The sequence below is a fragment of the Bacillus rossius genome, chromosome 5 (assembly GCF_032445375.1).
Source record: "Bacillus rossius redtenbacheri isolate Brsri chromosome 5, Brsri_v3, whole genome shotgun sequence".
Taxonomy (NCBI): Eukaryota; Metazoa; Arthropoda; class Insecta; order Phasmatodea; family Bacillidae; genus Bacillus; species Bacillus rossius.
The window spans coordinates 17,047,905-17,055,185 of NC_086333.1; the positions used below are offsets into that span (position 1 = coordinate 17,047,905).

The 7,281-nt window shown below is 34.7% G+C and overlaps 1 protein-coding gene across 1 annotated transcript in view; it reads right to left on the bottom strand.

Moving 5' to 3' along the window:
* LOC134532218 (uncharacterized) overlaps nucleotides 1-2,594 on the bottom strand; it is a 141,042-nt gene extending 138,448 nt beyond the window's left edge. Inside the window, exon 1 of the mRNA XM_063368638.1 lies at nucleotides 2,419-2,594. The gene's annotated coding sequence lies outside the window, so the exon portion shown is untranslated. The remainder of the gene's footprint in view (nucleotides 1-2,418) is intronic.
* Between the last annotated feature and the right edge of the window lie 4,687 nt (nucleotides 2,595-7,281).

Genomic DNA, 7,281 nt, shown 5'->3' on the forward strand with positions numbered 1-7,281 from the left:
AGCTGGAACTCATGAGTCCTGTTTACGCATGCGTGGCATCTCTCTGGTATGTTGCGGATGGTACGGAGAACTCGGCCGGCACGTGGTGGCGTACTGCTCAGGTTTCACCCCGCCATGCTGCAGGGATAGGCGGGTCGCGCCGGTTGGGACACGCCTGCGCATGTCGCCACACACGGCTTGGGGCAGACGACAACACAGCGGCGTTCGAGGTTATTGTTGTGCTCCGCGCCACGGGAGTATATTCGCAAGGAAATGGCGTTCTTACAAGTACGTATTATGTTAATTACTAGTGTAAATCAGTATATTTAAACAGTGTTGTATGAGTATTGTTTTAGCTGTGTAACTAAATATTTATTGCTGGTATGATACTTTTCACGCTTTAGTTTGACATTGGTAATTATTTGTCATGAGTTATTTGATCAACTAAATCACACACCGTATTATAGTTATGAGCCCACGAGCGTGTAAATATTTCGAGTCCAAAAGGAATATGCTAGATAAAACAAATTTAAACAAATATCGTGCGTGGAATATTATTAATTTATAACATCTGAAACAATTTTTCTCAATATGGTCTCGTAGCCGTGTGGTTAGCATTGATGATTTCCAATTCAAAGATTATCGGTTGTATCCCGGCAGCTGTGAATTTTTTTTGTACTTGTAAAAATAAATACGGCGCGCACGACACTTCAAAAGTAATAAATATATTTGAATTAATGAATGCAAATAAAAGTAAATTTATTAATTAAATTGTACATTTCATTTCACTCCTTTGTATCCATACAAAATAGTAATAATTCAATAAAAATAGTTCAGTTTTATTCATAAAAGTATGTAGAAGTAGATTTTATCATACAAAAGATAGAAAAATTAAAAAAAAATATTCCTCAAAGAATATAATATTTTTAATGCCTAAATGGTTTTGTTGCAAAAACCTATTACGGCTCAGTCTCAGGCCGAAAATGATCATTCCTTTTCTTCTGGATAAATAATTGCATCAATGTTTTGATTTGACGTTGTCACGTTAAACTATCGTCCGTAAACCGACTTTACAGACAACCAATTTTTTGTGGTGTAATGATGACGTTGTTTGTGTTTTGAGGGTAAAAAAGGGAAAATTTCCCGTATTATCGAAGGTGGTAGAGGACTTCATAGTTTCAAAACCAATAAGCCTTATCCAGAACCGACTAATTTTCACTACTGGTAATTAAAACAAACATAAATATAATTTAAAGGCCACTGAAAGTAATGTTTTAGAAGAACTTGAACAATGACTTTTTAAGTACTACGTCTGACCTCACCCTCGGCACAACATTGGCCACGGCTCTAGAACATGCGGCCCTCAACAGCCAGAGTAGCGGTTGTGTAGTACGTTAGAAAATGGTGTGAGAGCTTGGGGGTACTCCACAACGATCATATCTAGCGTAATTTCCTAGTTCAGCTCAACTTCATTCGTACTCAGGTCTTTTAAGCGTGCATATTTTTTAATATCATATTTGGAGACACTGATATCTAAATACATTTTTTTAACTTCATTAATTTAGTTCAAACATCGCAATACACTTATATTATTATCCAATGAAACCAGCTAGTTTTTATTTAGACAAATATTTTGTGAAGTTAACGCCATTGCTTTTAAATTTTTTGATATGAATACTTATATATTGATAATACATATATTGTTTAACTGGATATATTAAGTACAAATATTTTAATTCGGATAGCAGCATTGAAGATCAGGTTTCCTAACTTAACTGGAAGCATTGCTAAACATCGCTAACCCCCGGTAGACATTGCTTCACACAGCCAAAGATCCTGGCCTACCATAACATGGCATTGTGCACAAAGCTAGAAAAAAGGACTATTATTTCAGCTCCTACACTTACTAATGGGACATATTTAGAAGATAAGCAGTCAATGTGTCTGAGTGTGATGTGAGTTGTTTGTGTAGTCTTAGTTGCGGCCGATGTAAACCATTGTTTATGAATCCAGAGCACAGGCAGTATCTAGTTTATTAAGCTATTTATAATACTTTATAAAATTCAGTATTTTACATACGATAGAGTATTTTTTTGACTATACTACACTATTATATTCCATGAGAACTGTATTTATTGAAAAATATAACTTATGTAAGCAGGCCTCTAATTTGAATTGCGATATATACCAATCTAAAAACTAGTTAATTACTTAAACTTTTACCGACAAATCGATAACAACGATCTCTCAAACTATGTTGTTCGATTATTTTTTGTTATATTTCCTGAACAACTCACAAGCAAATTATTCCCTGATATTTTATTTTTAAAAAATAATTATTTTTATTTAAAATTTAAGTATACAAAAATGAGTTTTAACTACTTACTATACGCACTATTATGTCTTGCTGAAAAATGTAATGATTTGGTAATCACTTACCTGATAAGAAACCTAACCCTTAAAAACAAAAGCCACTTTGCTTGAACAGTATGTTACGTAACTGTTGCAGCCAGAGAAGAGCGATATGAAGCGAGGAGTTGCGGCGATGCTGGCCACGAGAATGCTGCTCTCGCTGCAGAGACGCGCTGTGACCCGACCTGACCAGCCCGGGGTCGAGGTCAGGACAACACCCTGCACCAGTGCCTCCGCGCTGCTGACCAAGACAACTGCGCACTGACGTCACGTGCTGCGTGCTCCCTCTGGACCCAACCAAGCCACTGTGAAGACAAGGTATAGGAGGGCTCTATTCGGGTCTCGCGCAAGAAGAGACGCCGATGGCCGCCCAGCGCGGCCATAAGCAGCCGTAAAATAAACTTGTCATTGAATAACCCTAACCAATAAATGTAAATACATTTAAGGCTATTTACTTTATAGTACATAATCTCTAATAATTAATTATTTAATACTTCATTGCATATGATACTACAGCCAAAATATATAAATCCCTTTCACCATAGCCTACGGTAGCAGGTAGATTTCAAGGAACCTATTTCCTTCTAGAACATTTTGGAAAAATTTAGACTCTCCTGGGAAATTTTGAGAATTAATATACATAATATTCTATTTGTTCTCCGATATTACATAATGATTGAATAAACATTTTTTTCATACCGCACACGGATAAATTGTTTCTAAATTCATGCGAACCGACTAATTTGGAGCTAGTAAATTTTATTTTTATTTCAAATTAATTGAATTCTTGGTATCTGTTGTGCCCAACATAATTTTACAGTTAATATTTTATTTTACTTTTGATTTATAAGTGTAAGCAAACTTGTAACAGATAGCATTATATATGATTCAATTTTGTTTCATTTAAATTTTAATTTTAGTAATAAACGTAATATTATTCCAGATAATTATCTATTTTTTTGTTTGTAATTTTATTTTTTTTTATATGAGAGTTAAACCACGTATTTATATGGTTAAATAAATAATTATTACAGAGGGAGAAAATGGGGCACATTACACTGGAAATACTTATATATTTATGTACAAGCCCAAATTTAATCCTCCTGGGGCATAAATTCACTCACAACATTTCCCTAACTTTTCCTAACTAGATGTTCCGCCAAATTGTATAAAATAACGGCTCTCGCTAGCCCTGAACATTTTCCCAAAAGGCATATCAATAAACTAGTCTCGAGTCAGAATTTAATACTTCTTCAAAACTTCAACTTCAGAAAAGGATTTCCTAATTTACTAACCCCCATTTTCCCTATAAAAAGCGACAATTTTCAAGTAATATGAGTATACTTGCTTCTTTTATATGACTCGCCAAATCCTTTTAAAAAGTGCCCCCAAGGTTTTCCATAATTAACTATCCCTCACTCATCCTAAGATGTTCCACAAATTTTAACTATAATACATGAACATAATCATTTTCTTGTGTATTCAAGCAAGCAGATTTCATATTGGTTATTGTTTCATTTCTTTCCAAGTTAAAAATTTAAGCACTCTCCGTGTTAATAATCAAAAACACCATTACTGATAACCTTCAAAATTGATCCTTAAAGCAGAGTTGCTCATTTTGAACTCCCTTGCCGTCTCAGGAATTTGGATACCTGCTGGAGCGCAATATTAAAATAAGGATAAATGAAAAAAAATTATTCTCTGACAAGGCAATAAGCTTTCTTTATAGTAGATTACTTCAACGTCAAGATCAAGTTTTATATATATATATATATATATATATATATATTAACAAGGAAACCATTTTGGTAATTATGAGAACAAATTATGTTACTTATGTGGGCAAAATTTTAATACTGATCATGTTTTCTGGATTGAACAGGCCTGCACACTTTCAGATGTTGCACACCCACCAATACATTGCACAAATTATGTTTTACCTTAATTAGTGCTAACTTTATTTAACTGGGTTCATTTATATGAAGAATTTTTTAAGCGGAATATAATGTTAAATACACATAACAAAAAAATTATATTAAAAACATCTTTCATACTTAGATAGCCCCTACTAAGTTTTGTTTGTGACACACTCTAAATCCTACGACTAACAGCCAATAAAAATAATATATAAATACATATGTTTAAATCATAAAATAATTATAAAGTTTACATGCTGTTCTCGTTCACCAAAGTTCTAGACCTTAATTTGTTTATTTTTTTCCAGAGGTCCAAATGTTGACCATTTTGATTCGCCGATACAATTTTTTCAAGGGTGCTTTAGACTCAACCCAGGCTTAATGAACAGTAAAAAAAAAATGTCCCATAACTCAAAAACTAAATATCCAACCCCCGGGGTTGCTAATATTAATATATAGCTCTGGTTATCATAACTAGAGAGAATCACAGTTACAACAAACATTTGACACGAATCACTATAAAATATGACCGCCTATACACAGGTGGCTCAGTGATTGGCTTCTTCTAGGGCAAGGGAAGATTCTGGATCTGTTTCACTTGCTCGCATATCGGTGTGATGACATAAGGGATTTAGCCCTTAAACCAGCCCAAGGATGTATTCACCAAAAGCAGGTTTTTAATAGTTAGTCTCACGAGCCAGCAACAGACCCGTGCAGTGACACCAAACATCGAGGGCAAGCAACAGTTACTGTCAAGCCGCAAGCCGCGCCCGACCGCTCTCGCTCGGCGACAAGACATAAGAGTTGATGTCAACACACGCCCACGCGTGCCAACACACCCTAGCTGTCAGTGGTGGTGCTCCTTTCAATATGCCTTCTTATACACACCAGCGTATCCAAACTAATGTCTCCTAAATACTTTAAATATTAATAATAATATATATTTAGGGCCATTTACTATAAAACTTAAAACACATATTTTAATATTAAACACAACAGCAATGAATAAAAACTATTTGTCAGAGCAAGTTTTAAACTTAACCATATGTTTCGAACTTAAACACTTAAATAAATGTTTTAAAACCAAACAAATTTAAACAATTTAATATTACTATTATAAAAATATCAAAAAATTGTATTGTTCTTCCAGCATCTTGAGGCCATCGCGCAGCACGCGCTCAATACGATATGATACAACTCCAACAGCTCCAGCAACATTTGACTACAAGACCTAAAGGCTACGAGGCTACAAGGTTATAAGTCTACAATGTTCCAACTGGCTAAGAGACTTGAAGGCTTTAAGGCTACAAGGTTTCAAGGTTAAGTACGAAACTTCGAGGGTAAAAGACTACAAGACTACGAGGCTACGAGACCACGAAGCTTCAGGTCTATAAAACTGCAAGGCTTGAAAGGCTACGGGGATACATGGCAACTAAGGTTACTTGGCTAAGAAGCTACAAGTCCATGAGGCTACAAAGCTCTAAGGCTACGAGACTTCGAGGCTAAAGGACAACAAAACCACGAGGCTACAACACCAAGAGGCTACATGCTACAAATCTAAAATATTTCAGGGCTACAAGTTTATGAGGCTACGAGAATATATGGCTCTAAATTTCCTTGACACTATTCAGCTGCGAGAATCAATTTATTTCATGTAAAAGAACACTGTTGAATGTAGTTCTGCTTTTCAACAAAAATATCGCCACATGTTACATGGAGGTATATATTATTCCATTTTCATGCTTTATGCAGGATGGTCATTCACGATCGCCAAGGGAAGGAAGGTTTCGCTAGACATCAAGGAGAGGCGCGTAGGAAGAAAATATTTAATTGGGGGGGGGGGGGGGGTGCAAAGGAGAGTTTCATTATAAGTGGTGGATTTAACAAAGGGGTTATCCGGGGGGTCTCCCCCGGTGGAAAAAAAAATTGTATTCTAAGGAGCAAAATGGTGCTATTTAAGCATCTTTCGTACATAAAAATAGAATGTACTACTAGCAGAAATTTTAACTTTTTTTATAACAAATTTACTTAAGTCTCGGCATCACAAAACAGTGTTCACTTGTCAGTTTTTGCCTCGTAGAATTCATTTTAAAGGCATTTTGTTGAATTTTCCCACTGCACACAGTACATAAATTACAAGCAACTTCATCAATTTATCTAGAGCTGTAGAAAAGACAAAGATTAAAATTAAAGATGAAAAAAAGCTTTCGCAATAACACTCATATCATTTTATTCAGGAAAGCCGAAATTTTATTTTGGTACTAAAAATTAAAATAAAATCAATATTTTAATTTTGTTACTGTCAGACTCCCCTTAAGAATAATTTTAAAATGTGAACCCCACAGAATAGGAGAGTGAAGATGCTTAAAAATAACTGCAAATCTGCTTGATAAATTCTTGTTCAATGATTTGTAGATTCAAAGAAATTGTTTTATTACTCGATGGAATAATCACGAGCGACGAGCGGAAAAAAATAATGTACCGACATAGGCCCTACTAAACTTTAATGTTAAATAGGTATATTACATATGGTTTTCGGGATCATGTAAAAATTCGTCTCAGTTTAAACTGCTCAAAAGTAATAACTGAGTAAAAGAAATCCAACTCTTCTTTAGGATCTTTGTCTTCACAGGCATTACAGCCTAATGTGCACTGCTTTTTAGGGTACCCGCCAGTAGGCCTAAAATAATTTGGCCTAAAATTAGGCTAAATATTTTTAGGCCATGTGACTTTATGCCAAACAATATTAGGTCAAATGACTTTAAATCAAATATATTTATGCCAAACGACTTTAGGCGAAATAATTTTATGTCAAATGACTTTAGGTCAAACAAATTTATGTCAAATGTATTTAGGCCAAATTATTTTAGGTCAAATAAGTTTCCGAAAATTATTTTAGGACAAATTATTTTAGGCCAAACAATTTTTGTCATTTGGTATAAAGTGACTTTATTTATGGCAAAAGTAAGTGCTT